Source organism: Anabrus simplex, chromosome 1 (assembly GCF_040414725.1).
Source record: "Anabrus simplex isolate iqAnaSimp1 chromosome 1, ASM4041472v1, whole genome shotgun sequence".
Classification (NCBI taxonomy): Eukaryota; Metazoa; Arthropoda; class Insecta; order Orthoptera; family Tettigoniidae; genus Anabrus; species Anabrus simplex.
Window position 1 is genome coordinate 967,999,360 of NC_090265.1, and position 16,059 is coordinate 968,015,418.

A 16,059-nucleotide genomic window follows, 5' to 3' on the forward strand; every position below is an offset into this window, starting at 1 on the left:
GTCAATGACTGGAAAACAGGTTGTAGATGTAGGTTTTCATTTTTTTCATATATTGGATTGGATGGGAAGCATGTTGTCATTATGATTGCAAGTAATGTGCTTATTTGCTGTGGCTGAGCAGTATTCGACGCATCAGCGAGTAAGGTAAGGGTTATTCTGCCCGAAGGCAGGTCCGAACCTCCGCAGAGGTGTTCCTGAGCCGGAGTTTACGTGCGGTAGGATGGCCAGTTCCTTTCCGCTCCTCCATTCCCGTACCCCCCACCAACAGCGCGTGGCAACCCATCCAACTCCTGACCACGCCCAATGTTGCTTAAATTCGGAGATCTCACGGGATCCGGTGTTTCAGCACGGCTACGGCCGTTGGCCACCAGCGAGTGAAGTGTCACAATGTGCATCGTTTTCAAAAAGACATAATTCTTGCCAAGCTTCACGATAAGTGGCATCTACTTGACCGTTAACTGTTCACAAACCTTGGAAGGATGTCGGTCCACGTACGTAATTAATAGTAATCCAAGTAAAAGCATTCTGCATTGTTTGGATGTACGGTGTACAGACGGCCTAACGCGTCTGTCGAATATAAACTGGGATGTCCTTCAACTGCCCTACCTTGTTCGCGACGTTGAAACTTCTTCAATGATGCATTTCATGCGCAGTAAGTTGGCACTTCAGAATACAGAAGCGTCTTTGCGAACATATCAGCGCCGAACAATGAGAAAATGCAGTTAACTTTGTTGGCGGTGGTGACAATGCTCTTACTCGTGCATTTTCTGTTGGGAAGTACACGCGCTGTCCAATTTCGAGGTGCACTGCCAAATTAACAACTGTTAGATGTCGTTCATGGTTTGGAAATGATAAAATGCGCCATATTGCTTCATTGCTAGTAATGTAGCGTCCCAGCTGATATTGGTCGATTTCATCGATAGTTGCAGTTGCATTTCCCACTCCAAAAACTGCCATATCCCTTCATTTGCTGACATATTTGCAAATGTACTTGATATATTTCTCCGAATTGCACTACTCGACATTGATGTGTGCTTTGCACGTTTTCGAAAGTAACTGTTAATACGGTAAAACCCGGCGATTATCGACTCTAAATCATTGTTTCGTACTTTTAAATTGGTCTCCAGTTGATCGTCGACAATAAAGTGGATATCCGTCATTGCCAATGATAGGCTCGGCAAGTAAGTCTCTTGGGTATCGTTTCGTGCATTTTCCATCAGACATGCATGGCGAGTTGTTGTTTAGTAAGCCACATGGACCATGAATCATGTTTTTGGTGACGACTTCAAATAAGTCGACATCTGGTATTTCTGCTGGGATGACTTTATCAATTTGATTTGGTGTGACATTTTCGATCAACCAAATCAAAATGGGTGCATGTGGCAATCCTCTTTTTGTCCATTCAGTGGAATACATCCAACAGCGTGTCTCTCCAAAAACTTGATGCTTGACAATGAAATCCATTACTGATTTCAAATTTTGTTTGAAAACGCGCGCGGTAATATCATGACGATCCGATGGTGATTAGCCAGTTAACAAAATTTCTTTTTATTTCATTCCACGAAGGACTGCATATGAAAGTAATAAACAAAACTGGGCGATCATATGCGCGAAAATATGCCATTACGTCTTGTGCGTACTCATGCATGTGACGTAGACTACCTGTAAATGTGGCCGGTAGTATGAAGAATGTTCCCTAATCATTGGGATTCACATTGCCATCATTAACAAATGCATCGCGTAAGTGTATGTACTCTTCGGAACGTAACTTGGTTTGATTTAATCGAATGTCCACGAGTCGTTCGATTTCTATTTTCGCATACATATCGACAAGGTACTGATTGAACAATTATCGACATTTCAAGATATGATTTACAGTGTTTTCAGGAATCATCCATTAATATGAATAGCAATTCATAAGTTTCTGAATCTCACTGAACATCATCATTTCTGCGATGAAGAAGTATATCACGCGAGTTAAATTCTTCGCCAACCACAACGATCGCAACTTCATCAATTGTTGGTGCATTATACTGTCTTTTGTGTTGGCCAGCAAGTGTTTTGTCTGCTCTAAGCACAACTTTGTAGTTATCAGTTGGTATTTGTTCAAGGGCAGTTTTGAATAATCGAATTGGTTGTGTTGTTCGAATAAGTTTTGTAATATAGTGACAATTTCTCATTTAGTGCCCGTATTGACTCGACATCGTTGATCGATTTGTTCATCAGTGTTTCCCAGGAAATAAATTTGAAGAAATTTGTGATCGGCGTCCGGCAGTGGTAGTAGTGGACCTGCACGATGATAATTTTGCCCTTGCAATGTTGGCATGTAATTCCCGAGCACGATATTTGTTGCACCGAACGATGTCACTTGGAAACATGAATTGTACTTGCGTAGTTTCCCAAGAAATGTTTTGATTGGCCTATGTCATCTGATACAAATGTTGAAAATGGTTCGGGTAGTGAATGCAATTCTGGCTATTTCACTTTTCCACACGCACAGCACATTCCTGGTGTTTCATTCTTCATTTTCAGGGCATTGCAATACTCGCATAAGTCATCCAATTTTCCAATAACCACACTTGGATGAAGACTGTAGTCATAATTAGTATCGTAATGGAATGCTCCAAAATTTAAATCAGCGTGCAGTGTTCGTCTGGATCGAGCGGTGCGTAAACGGTTTCCAGCCTTGCTTCCCGTTGCTGGTCTGTTTCTGAAGTTCGGAATGACTTTATCTTTCATGCTTGAGATGTAGATCGACCAATCGCTTTTCGTTTTGGTGGCATTAATATTTCGCTTGGAAACAGCAAAGAAAAAGCGTGTGATATTTATCTAGGTATTATATAATGTCGACCGGTAATTGGAACTGCACAATCGACACCCACACCACTTTGTATGTCACACACGAACTGAAATGTCGTCGTCTGTATTTGATTCCATTGAATGGCCAAAAACACACAAACTGCCGCTAAACCAAGACAAACTACAATTATATCAGACTTGAAAACCTAAAGAGTTACTTCAAACGACAGCCTATAACCTTATTAATAATTTGAGGCCCGGATTATAAGATATTTATAATGCGAAAAAAATTGCACTATAACCTCGAGAACAATGCCATTTTGTTGTACGGAAAGCCTGCGCTCTGGAGTCATAGCAGAGTAAATGCGCCCTCGAAATATTAAAATAAAAGGCTGTGCCCTGAACCAATATCAGGTCCTATTTTAACTACGTTAATGGAATGGACGGAAGAAAAAAACGCCATTTTGGTGGACGAAAATGCTGTTTGACCTTGATCTATCATAAATAACCTGTATCTCACGATACAGTCTTCATTCCTTGATATTTTTCGTCATTCATATTATTTGCCATTTGCCATACTTGTCAGCGACTTCATAATGGCCGCCCTTCTTCAATAGTCAAAGAACGGTGTTTGTATTTAATAATATATACCTCCTAAAAATATCGAGTACCGAGCTCGATAGCTGCAGTCGCTTAATTGCGGCCAGTATCCAGTAGGCCTATTCGGGAGATCGTGGGTTCGATCCCCACTGTTGGCAGCCCTGAATATGGTTTTCCGTGGTTTCCCATTTTCACACCAGGCAAATGCTGGGGCTGTACCTTAATTATGGCCACGGCCGCTTCCTTCCCACTCCTAGCCCTTCCCTGTCCCATCGTCGCCATAAGACCTATCTGTGTCGGTGCGACGTAAAGCAAATAACAAAAAAATATATGTATATATCGAGTAGTACAATGCAGACCTAAACGCATGCAGGACATTATTATCTAATCCAATGAAAAGCAATACCTTCTCGTAACGCATTTGTAAAAAAAAATCTACTCTTGTATACCACACGCAGCCCATTTATAATTTATTTCTACCGTACCTGAATGTTTCTGCCGTTTTGGTTGCTCTCCCTGGTGTGTTGTAGGGAATATGCCTTATGTATAGAGATGTGACAGATACATATAATGGTCTTAAATGTTCTGTGCCTGGTTGTCGATCTAATTATGAATTCACTAATACCACAACTTGTGGATTCCGAAACGTCAAATCATTGGCAGGAGGGTAGGTTGGGAGGAATACCATTATAAGAAGTGACTGTAATTACTTCGGTGTGTCCTGAATATTTCATGCCTAGTTTTTTTCAATTACAATCTGATTTACGTCGCACCGACACAGGTAGGTCTTATGGCGACCGTGGGATGGGAATGGCCTAGGAATGGGAAGAAAGCGGCCGTGGCCTTAATTAAGGAACAGTTCCGGCATTTGCCAGGTGTAAAATGGGAAACCACGGAAAACCATCTTTAGGGCTGCCGACAGTGGGGTTCGAATCCTCTATCTCCCGGATGCAAGCTCACAGCTGCGCGTTCCTAACCGCACGGCCAACTTTCCCGGTCCTAGTTGTTTAAATCAGTGGGCTGAAGTGCAAGCGTTTTCTTTTAACTTTTTGTGCACTGTTGTTTACTGATAAATGTTGGTAAAAATTAGTGATTTTCAGATTTGTTTGTTATAAGGTTATGTACGTAGGTCGAATATGTGTTTGTGTTCTAACACTTTTTTTAGACGTTACAAAAATATTGTTTCGTGATTCTTGACTTTAAGAACTAGTTTTATATTGTATATAACACTACTTCTTTACGGAAATTATGAACGTTATCAGTGTTCATTGTTTTATCTACGTTTTTATCAATAAATACAAAATGGTATTTGGGAAGTAATTTTACAATGAAACTTGCTAAGAACCGCCAGTTAAAAAATGTGAAGGTAGATAGCCTAACTGTGATAACACATGTGAACTCCCAGGAGTGAAGGCAGGGTAATACAAGATATTGAAACTTGGAAGCAAATTATTCTCTTAGGTAATAACGTGTCAGCTTTGTTATACCATTTTCCTCAATCTGAAATGATGATGTTGAAAGTGAATTGATATTTCAAAACTAGATATCAACTTGGCTACTGTACTTCGCAGTAACTTACTTGAGAATGACCTGCATGGTGTTGGAGTTTGTGTTTTGTGTATGTTCTTTTAAATACATTTTGCGCTGTTATGATGGTTAAAGTTCGTGGTGATTTTCAAATTTGCTGGTTGTAGTGTTATATACTTGGGTTGCTAGGGGCTTTACGTCGCACCGACACAGATAGGTCTTATGGCGACGATAGGATAGGAAAGGCCTAGGAGTTGGAAGGAAGCGGCCGTGGCCTTAATTAAGGTACAACCCGAGCATTTGCCTGGTGTGAAAATGGGAAACCACGGAAAACCATTTTCAGGGCTGCCGATAGTGGGATTCGAACCTACTATCTCCCGGATGCAAGTTCAATACTTGGGTTGAATACGTGTTCGTGTCTTAAATATATTTTCACACTATAAATTAGTCATGTGTGTACTAAGTTTGGTTGAAAGTTATGCTGGAAATTTACATAGAAACAAGTGCACGTAAGTGCGATAAAATGAAAATAATAACATGATGACGGAAGATTATGGTGATAGACAGCTGCCGTTCGGTTGAAGTTCCTTATATTCTTATACTGGATAGTTCACTGGAACCATGAGCTAAATAGTCGGAGTAATATCTTTAAGCGTGCTTTGAGTTTCCTGCACAAGTATCTCAGCAAGTAAACATGGTGTCATTACTAAATGTAGTGCTCGTTCACTGACTTCGCGTGTATTCTGAGAAATACCCACCGGTAAGTAAATCAGATCGTGAAGAAGTAACATGACATCATAAATAAATATGGCACAATAGGGAAGGCGGTTGATGTACGACTGCGTCAGTAGCACGATATTATTTTCCTGGGCGTAGTCTAGCTGGCATCAAGCCATCCTGTTTGTCTACCTGGAGTGTGAAACTAAATTACTATGCACTGCCTTATTCTACAACTCTTATTTTCCTCAGCACGCAACGAAATAAAAAATGATGTGTCCGAACCCTTCTTAACCATAATACAGTAAATTCCTGTTAATAGGAGACAGAAGTACGGCATAAAAAAATGGCTAGTCAGCCGAATTATTTAAAAAATGGACGCAAGACTCAATAACAGGTAGGACACACAGACCTGGAACAGCTGAATTATTTCAAGTTCCAAGATGTTTTTTCTCCCAGAATGGTAGCATATAAAGCGAAATCAAATGCAAGTGTAACAAGGCTAATTCAGTGTTTTCAGTACACAAACTTGACTCAAAACTTTGGCGAGGAAGTTATCGCATTTTATGAGAAAGTCTCATTCTATCAAACTAGATCTCTCAGTGATTGCAGAGTGTCACTCTTCATATCCTAAGAGTGCCGGTTCAAACCGGTAGGTAGAAGGTCAAAAGTGACACTTTAGTTTATTTATTTATTTATTGTCCGACTCGTTGGCTGAACGGTAAGCGTACTGGCCTTCGGTTCAGAGGGTCCCGGGTTCGATTCCCGGCCGGGTCGGGGATTTTAACCTTAATTGGTTAATTCCAATGGCACGGGGGCTGGGTGTACGTGCTGTCTTCATCATCATTTCATCCTCATCACGACGCGCAGGTCACCTACGGGTGTCGAATAGAAAGACCTGCACCTGGCGAGCCGAACTTGTCTTCGGACACTCCCGGCACTAAAAGCCATACGCCATTTCATTTCATTTATTTATTTTAGCTTTCATCCCGTACCCTTATGAGGTATTGCGGGGCTCCTCCAATGTGGCGTCCTCTCTCAGGCCAGGAGATGTGTGCTGATTTCTGGTGCAGGCATATGAACTGGAACTGTCCCGGTATTCGGCTGGAAATGAAAATGGGAAACCATGAAAAACATATTTTTTTTGCTAGTTGCTTTACGTCGCACCGACACAGATAGGTCTTATGGCGACGATGGGACAGGGAAGGGCTGGGAGTGGGAAGGAAGCGGCCGTGGCCTTTATTAAGGTACAGCCCCAACATTTGCGTGGTGTGAAAATGGGAAACCACGGAAAACCATTTTCAGGGCTGCCGACAGTGGGGTTCGAACCTACTATCTCCCGAATACTGGATACTGGCCACACTTAAGCGACTGCAGCTATCCAGCTCGGTCCATGAAAAACAAATTCTCAGTACAGCTGACGGTAGTATTCGAACCCATCCATTTCCTGAATGCAGAACTTGGGTAAATAGCCGTAGGGCGTTAATATACGTAGCCATTCCACTCGTTTAACACGTAAAATATATCGAAATATAACGTACTAAATGTACGTAACACGACCTAATAAGTTGAAAGTCGGTTTCGATTACAATGCGGTCGTGAAAATTCAATATTCATTAATATTGTATTGTTTATAACGGGAGCTAAAATATTATACAGTAAGAAATCATGGTCATCTATACATAAAACTGCATACTGTTAACACATTTTTTTTAGCACAAACGAGAACTCCTGTTCATAATCACTCATTTTGTCATGCTGTAAACTGCCTATACATACAGTTATTACAATTTCCTCGTTAACGACCGGCACGTTTCTGAAGCCTAGCTGACCGGCTTCCTTGTTCGCGAGACATATCGTTGTCAACTGTTAACTTACAACTATATAGTCACCGAGAGCAAGCAGCGAGACTGGACATCTGACATGTGAACCGGAAGAGGGGGGTGGGGTGTACTGCTTAACGTTTGAGTCGCTGGTCGATGATAATAATAATAATAATAATAATGGCTTTACATCCCACTAACTACTTTTACGGTTTTTCGGAGACGCCAAGGTGCCGGAATTGAGTCCCGCCAAATTATTTTACGTGACCGTAAATCTACCGAAACGAGGCCAGGAACTTAACCAAGAAGGGGTGGGGGTTACTGGCGGTTAGACACCCCCCTCCCCCAATCAACCAAGTAAATTTTACGAAAATAAACAGAAACTGGCACTAAACACTCAGAGACATAATTGTAGAACCAACAGATCTGTTGAACCTATTTTCTAAGAAGCCGCGGAAGTTTGATTCTAGATTGAAAACTGAACATACCATTCGCTGTAAAACTGTTGAGCTTGATCGTATTATTCTTGTGATGTGTTTTAATATAAGATTTTGTAGTGTTATAATCTGAATATCAACATAATTCACTAGTATCAGTATCCTTATAAAGACAAGTCTTGCATGCAGGCACAGCACACGTACAAGCACCATCATTGTGTTCTATTATCATTTTTTAACTATAAATCCCCACCCCATCGACCGATCTTAGTTGACCTACTGCACAAGGCTGACGTATTTGAGCACCTTCAAATACCACCGGACTGAGCCAGGATCGAACCTGCCAAGTTGGGGTCAGAAGGCCAGCGCCTCAACCGTCTGAGCCCTCAGCCCGGTCACTCAGGAAACTGAGAGAACTATAATAACAACAGCACCTCTAATGTCTCAACTGATCATCCTACTAAGTTTCATTGCAATCTGTGCTTTCGATACACCACGTTTCATTCTCATGGCTCAATTTCTCTTTTGTGCCGAGAATGTCTGAGGAATTGTTCGGCTCACCATTTCTGTAGCTGTTTTTCGCAGTATACGCCATGGAGGTGACCTGCATGTACCGCTCTATGAGGGTATTGTCTCTGGATGTAGGTGTAATTGTGTGGGTTGGGAATGGAAAGGAAACGGCCGCGGCCTTGATAAGCATACCATCCAGGTATTTGAAATGGGAAACCACGGAAAAAACATTTCGAGGCTGGCTGACGGGGCATTCGAACCTACCTGTCACCCGCATACAGAGCTAGCAATCGTAACTTGGTCGTGCCGCAACGCAATAAGATAACCTATTCTGTTCACGTTCCATTTCTAATTATTTCTAAAATATTTAAATACAATTTTACGGAGAACGACTATTGCCATGAAGTTTATGACGTCTGACTTTATTATCCTACAAAGTTACGTTATATTTTGTCTGGTCCACGCCTGATTAGTCAAATGAGCACATCTGAGAGGAACCCAGTAGATATAACCAACATAACTATCTTCTCTTGACTAATCATAATGCTCACACAGCTGCGTGCAACATATTGGATGTACTCAACATTTAAACAATAATTTGGAGAACCTCTTAAGAATTTTTTTACCAGTATTGATACAGTTTTTGTTCAGTTTTCTGTAAATCCAGACCTTCTAAAAGTTGCAAGCGGTATGTTTCACGGTCAAACTGTTACCTCATGTCGGGTGGAAGAAATCACGAGAGTATGCCGTAACTGATGCGGACAAATGAGCGAACCTATTGTGGTTTCAAGAAGAGGAAGGTTGTTTCACTTGCCATATGGTCTAGTGGCGCATCCCAACTGCTGGACCGGCCACTGCTGGTTTATCTGCGACTACAAGGGCCTTGGATGGTCCTCTGATTAATGCAGTGTTTCACCTTTCGAGGGTTATGCTCCAGGGCAAGGCAGCTGGGCACTACGATATGGACCAGATTTTCAAGCAAAAAACTTTTGTCTGCATGTTACGAATTAGTAGTAGTTGTTTTTGCAGTGGCTTGGGAACACGTCGTGATGATCACCATTTTCTGAACCACTCTAGAATTTTCTTGGAATATGAGACTGAAGAAACGCCGGGAAACAATCTGATAAACTAAATTCCCAGAAGGGAACTGTAATATCATTTTACCTATTGCGTGTATTTAAGCCCTTTAAGATTTTTTAAACGTGAAACTGTCAGAGTTTGACAATGGAGTCATCATAAATAGTTACATGGCCGTGAACGGCTAAATGATAATAATGGAGTCATTAGTTTGTACGCCGTTGGGACACGACTGGAAGCATCCTCTGAAGAACAGTGGTTCAGTGACAGTGCAACAGGGGACTGCTATGACTGCTTGCCATGGATTATTTCATTTGGCAGGTAATTTCACGGTTGAAGAAGCCTAAAGAGCTTGGAAACTTACAATTCTGATTTAATTTTATGAATTGCTTTATTGGTTTTATGCTCAATTGACAGTTAAGGTGTTGGAATGCTGTCCCACAGAAATTCATTTACATGCTATTATCTCTACCAATAGTAAGAAGGCGTACTTGAACACCTCAAAATACCACCGGGCTGAGCCAGAATCGAACTCACGAACTTGAACTCGAAGGTCAGTGATCTGACCTTGGAGCCACCCAGCTCGAAGTCTCCCCTCGGTACCTGGGCAACGCGGGTGTGAAAACTAAATATTCGAATGATGCAGCACATAAAAACATTCACCACAGTAATACCTTCAAAAATTTTGTAACGCATATGATATTCCTACCTTCAAATGAAACAACAAGTTGAAACGACACTTCACTTTCCACAGAAATTATCCTAATTGTGATTTTCTTTGACCTAGATATCCCATATCCTGGTAAGTACAATGTTGCAATCGTGAACTTGATAAGAACATCGGCAATTTACATCACTTAAAATCAAGTGACTGCTTAATTTTACACAACACAATTGTATCAACGTTATCTCGTAGATAAGCATTCTTTAAGTCACATGCTAAATCAGGGCAAGTGTATTGTTCAACTCTGATTTCCATTTAGTATTCGCAGGATAATTAATGGATAACATAAAGGAAATTAGGTCTTGTGATATTACTTATCGGTGGTTAAGGTTATAAACCTTCGAGGTTTTCAAGGTTTAATACAAGAAATATAATTACACTTAAGCAAAGGTAAATATATTCCGGCGAAATCTCACACTGAATTTCACACTGAGTTCGTGCATTGTTGCTGACTCAAGAAAAGGGAGAAAGCTTACAGTTTTTCAAGACTACCTATTAATTTTGTCATTCATTAAGTCATGGGACTTACACCAGCTTGTTGGCTGAATGACCAGCGGCGACTCCTTCGATTTTCAAAGGGTTCCGGGTTCGGCTCAGGGGCTGCCTGTCCGAGGCGGTAAAGGCGTGCTCGGCTCGCCCGGAGGGAGTGAGTTCGAATCCCCCCCCCCCCAGGAAGTCGTAAAATTTAAGAAATGAGATTTCCACTTCCGGAGGTGCATATGGCCCTGAGGTTCACTCAGCCTACACAAAAAATGAGTACCAGGTTAATTCCTGCGGGCAAAGGTGGCCGGGCGTAGAGCTAACCACTCTACCCCATCAAGTTCCGAGTTTACGGATAGTGGAAGCCTTTACCTTCCACCCCTCCAAGGGCCTTCAAGGCCTGTACGGAGATGACTTTGCTTTGCTTTGCCTTCCGAGTTCGGCTCACGGCCGGCTTGGGGATTTTAACCACGTCTGATTAATGCTTCTGACTCAGAGACTAGGTGTTTGTGTTTGTCCCAACACGCTCTTCTTCATATACAGACAATACTAACGACCACCACAGAAACACGTAATAGTGGATACATCCGTCTACATCGGGCTGGTGATAGACATGGACTGTACAGCTTTCCTAGGAGTTCGAACTACAGCGTCGTACATGTACAAGTGAAGTTTAGTTCATGTCCTGAACACCTGTAGTCACTGTGATAACTAATGAGCGTATTTATAATTAACTGGGGCTAACATATAAAGGACGAAGGACGCAGCCGTGGTCCATTTCTGACATACCATCTCGGCATTCTCCACCGTTCAGTGGACGAAGCAATAAAAATAAAAACACTTCTAGGAAGGTCGAGCGCGGGATTGAAACCCGTGTTCCTTCTTAGTTGAAATGAAATGGTTTACGGCTTTTAGTGCCGGGAGTGTCCGAGGACATGTTCGGCTCTCCAGAAGCAGTTCTTTTGATTTGACTCCCGTAGGCGACCTGAAATGGTGATGAAGACGACACATACACCCAGCCTCCGTGCCAGCGAAATTAACTAATGATGGTTAAAATTCCCGACCCTGCCGGGAATCGAACCTGGGACCCCTGTGACCAAAGGCCAGCACGCTAACCATTTAGCCATTGAGCCGGACCCTTCTTAGTTATCTTTACCAGACCGGAGAACAACCATACAAATCCTGTATTCGTGGCAGAACTTGGTTCAGTACTGGGGCCATCTACAGTAGGTGAGACTTTAATATTCTAGCTCTTTGGCAAAGGACGGCAGCAAGATCAAGTCGTTCTAAAACAACAATAAATATATGTTTTGGTCCCGTAAAAGTATACCAAATGACCACACTTAGGTGCTTTATAAAAATATCAAATAAACCAGCTTGTAGTTTATGGGACTGTTAAAATCGTGATCATAACCATGGAATCTGCAATGAGTTTTCTTTTCAAGAATTCCACTTGCATTCCACCAGGATACGATCCGTTTAAAAATGTTCGATATTTGTGACATATCTATCAGAATGTGTAGTCGCTAAAAAAGGAATGAGTTCATGGTATTGTATATTCCTTGCATTTAGTATTTAAACAGAATTTTTTTTATCAAAATATAATTCACCTCCCATGTAAATACAAGCCCTGTGGGTACCCACAACAAATATATCCTTGCGTCGCAGAAAACCTTCGATGTGCGAGTGCGACGTTAAACCGCTAGATACAAACGTATCTACAGGTTCAATTGAGAAAAGTGTACCTGCGATGAACGTACGCATTGCCGTGCGCTCATTCTATCTTTGACATTGTACAAGTAGGGCCATGAACAGGCATTGCATATTTTTCACCACTTACGACTCTATCCTGTATATAATTTAAATCATATCCAAGATGAGGCGACAAATGCATGCCTCTTCCACTCAGAAGGAGGTGGGTTCAATTCCCCGTCATGAAGTTGTAAAATTTTGAAAGAAGACTTCCACTTCACTCAGCCTACGCCAGAAATAAGTATCAGATTAATTCTAGAGGCCAAAGACGAGCAGACATAGGGGTAACCGATTTTATCCTATTTCGTCCCGTAGTTAATTTTCATTAACGTTCAGTAGCTTGAAATCATAACGGCCGTTAAGAGTTCCTAAAATGCATACATCAGTAGCAGGATTGCTAAACGTCCTGTAAATAGTTGTAAAAAGTAATTAAGACAGTATTTGAATTGAATTTCGCTCGGTCTGGAGGTGGTCGATTGACAACTGAAACAGGTAACGACATTTCTTCGTCCCTTAAATTAATATATCGCGGGTTTACAAGAAATACAGATTGCGTCTAAAATGTGTTTGAATTAAAGAGGACAAACTAGGGAAAATATTCGTTTACAGAAAAAGGATTTAGGGACTGGAATAATTTACCAAGGGACATGTTCGGTAAATTTCGAAATTTGTTGAAATGACTTGGTAAACAATCGATGGGCTATCTGTCACCTGAGCAAGTGCCCTAATTGCAGATCAGTGGCGATTGATTGATTGATTTGATTGATTGATTGATTGATTGATTGATTGATTGATTGATTGATTGATTGATTGATTGATTGATTGATTGATTGATTGATTGATTGATTGATTGATTGATTGATTGATTGATTGATTGATTGATTGATTGATTGATTGATTGATTGATTGATTGATTGATTGATTGATTGATTGATTGATTGATTGATTGATCTTGCGTCCGATAAAAGTAGGTTGAAAGTGTTCAGTGTTTTTATTGACAGTACCCGCTCTCAGAATATGAATAAAATATTTATACTTAATATTATGTAATGCGTTTGTTAGAGTATTTAGAATAGCACTGTAGGGCACTGTGATAATGTAAGAAACTTAAAAATCCCACTTAATATACTTTACCTACTTGTAAACCCACAATATTACGTACCGGTATTTTTTCAGGACATTTTTTTAATCTCTTTTTCAGGACATTTTTTTAATCTCTAATGTTTTTTAATATCTTTCAATCCAGTTTCATATAATTATTCCACAAAAAATTAAAGTGATGTAGTTCATTTACTTCTACCTAACGTGTGTTTTAACATTCTTGAGATCATAAATAATATTACTGGTTTTACGTCCTAGTAACCATTCCTAAGTTTTCGCAGACGCGGATGTGCCGGAATTTTCTCCTGCAAGAATTCTTTGAACGCCTTTAAGTACCACGTTACTGAGCCGGGATCCAGCAAGCTAACGTGGGCTGAGAAGGTCAGCACTACCATCTGAGCCACTCAGATAGGCTATTTTTGAAATTGACCACTCGTCTAAATAATCTGAAAATCTACTAAGTGTTGATAGCAGAAAATCGCCGTTTATTGTATTAACTCGAACTAGATCAGTTATGACTCCTGACCAAAGTACATTAAGTTGATATCTCAAAAATAATTCTCCCGGTATTTATTCACAGAATCACTACGTTACTGAATGAAAATCGAAGAAATCGGGCTATAAAGAACACTTCTAAGATGTGTGGTTTTATCGATGATGATCTCCCCGTGTGGGTGGAGGCGGTAGAATAACACCCACGGTATCCCCTGCCTGTCGTAAGAGGCGACTAAAAGGGGCCTCAGGTGCTCTAAACTTTGGAGCGTGGGTTGGCGACCACGGGGCCCTTAGCTGAGTCCTGGCATTGCTTCCACTTACTTGTGCCAGGTTCCTCACTTTCATCTATCCTATCCGACCTCACTTGGTCTACTCTTGTTCTTTTCCGACCCCGACGCTATTCGGTTTGCGAGGGCTAGGGAGTCTTTCATTTTCACGCCCTTCGTGGCCCTTGTCTTCCTTTGGCCAATATCTTCATTTTTCGAAGTGTCGGACCCCTTCCATGTTTTCTCTCTGATTAGTGTTATATAGAGGATGGTTGCCTAGTTGTACTTCCTCTTAAAACAATAATCACCACCACCACCACCTTTATCGATGATGATGTTGATGCTGGTTGTTTAATGGGGCCTAACAGCTAAGGTCATCGGCCCCTGTGGTTTTATCATCGACTATCTACTAGCCGTAATATATTCTACAGAAAAGAAAAAATGCATACATTGGTAAATTCTTCTTCAGTTGTCGCAGGAAAGACGAGGTTACTGAACGCCGTTATATTATATCAAACAATCAACAGGGATGTGTCGGGTTTGCGCTGCAGGTTCTGACATGTGATAGGTATTGTTGAGATGAAGTATTTCGCTAGTAAGAGTTTGAAGTTTTATTGTTGACATTTTATTTCTAACTGTAAATACATTTGTACAACTTCGCGACCATGAGTCCCAAATCATTTTCCACCATCTCTCATTTAACTTTGAGACACTCCCGATAAGCCTTTTCGACGCTCAACATTGGTAATTTTGGACTTTTAAGAATTTTGACAAGCTGATCTATTCCCTCGAGTGCGTTTTCGATTATTTTGAAGGTATTTATTGTTCTAATATCGCAACACTTTACCAAAGAAAGATATCTTCGCACCAAAATCTTTCAAATATTCAGTATATCATATGTTCTTTGTCGTATACGTGTATGATAAAAGAGACGAACAAAATGACACCTCACACGACGTGATACCACGTCTTCGTCCAGAGCTACATTGTTTTCCGTGCAGCATGGCAATTTTAGTACCTCAAGATGGTGACGCTATGGCATTGACGTCCCACCGATGTCAGGTACAAACCTTGCTCTCTATCTACAACGAGATAGTGAACACTATCGTCACACTAAAAATTGTTTCCTTTTCAAACATTTTTTTTTTTACGTCGCACCTACATAGATAGGTCTTATGGTGAGGATAGGACACGAAAGGGCTAGGAGTGTAAAGAAAGCGACAGTGACCTTAATTAAGGTACGACTCTGGCATTTGCCTGGTGTGAAAATGGGAAATCATGGAAAACCATCTTCAGGGCTGCCGACAGTGGGGTTGGAATCTCCTGAATGCAAGCTCACAGCCACGCAACCAAAACCGCACCGCCAACTCACTCGGAACTATGATTATTATTTTTTTTCGCATTCTGTAGAGATGTAATAATCCAACCAAGGTCTAGCTCTGAATGTGAAAGCTAACAATGAAGTTTATAGGGACATACCTATAAAGCAATCCCTCCAATAACAAGGCGCACAGTTTGAATGCGATACATTCCTCATAATTATGCTAATAATAGTAGCCTGAGGACTAGTGTCTTATATAAAGCCTCTTGATTCACCGCACCGATCTTACACAATACAGACTTTTGATGTTACCATGAGCGACATCTTGAGCCTGAAGGTGTGAATCGTGCCCATGTGCAAGGTGCTGCTAACCCAGCCATGACAGGTGCTCAGAAATCTCGTCTCCCACGGGCGATGCACAAGTGATTTC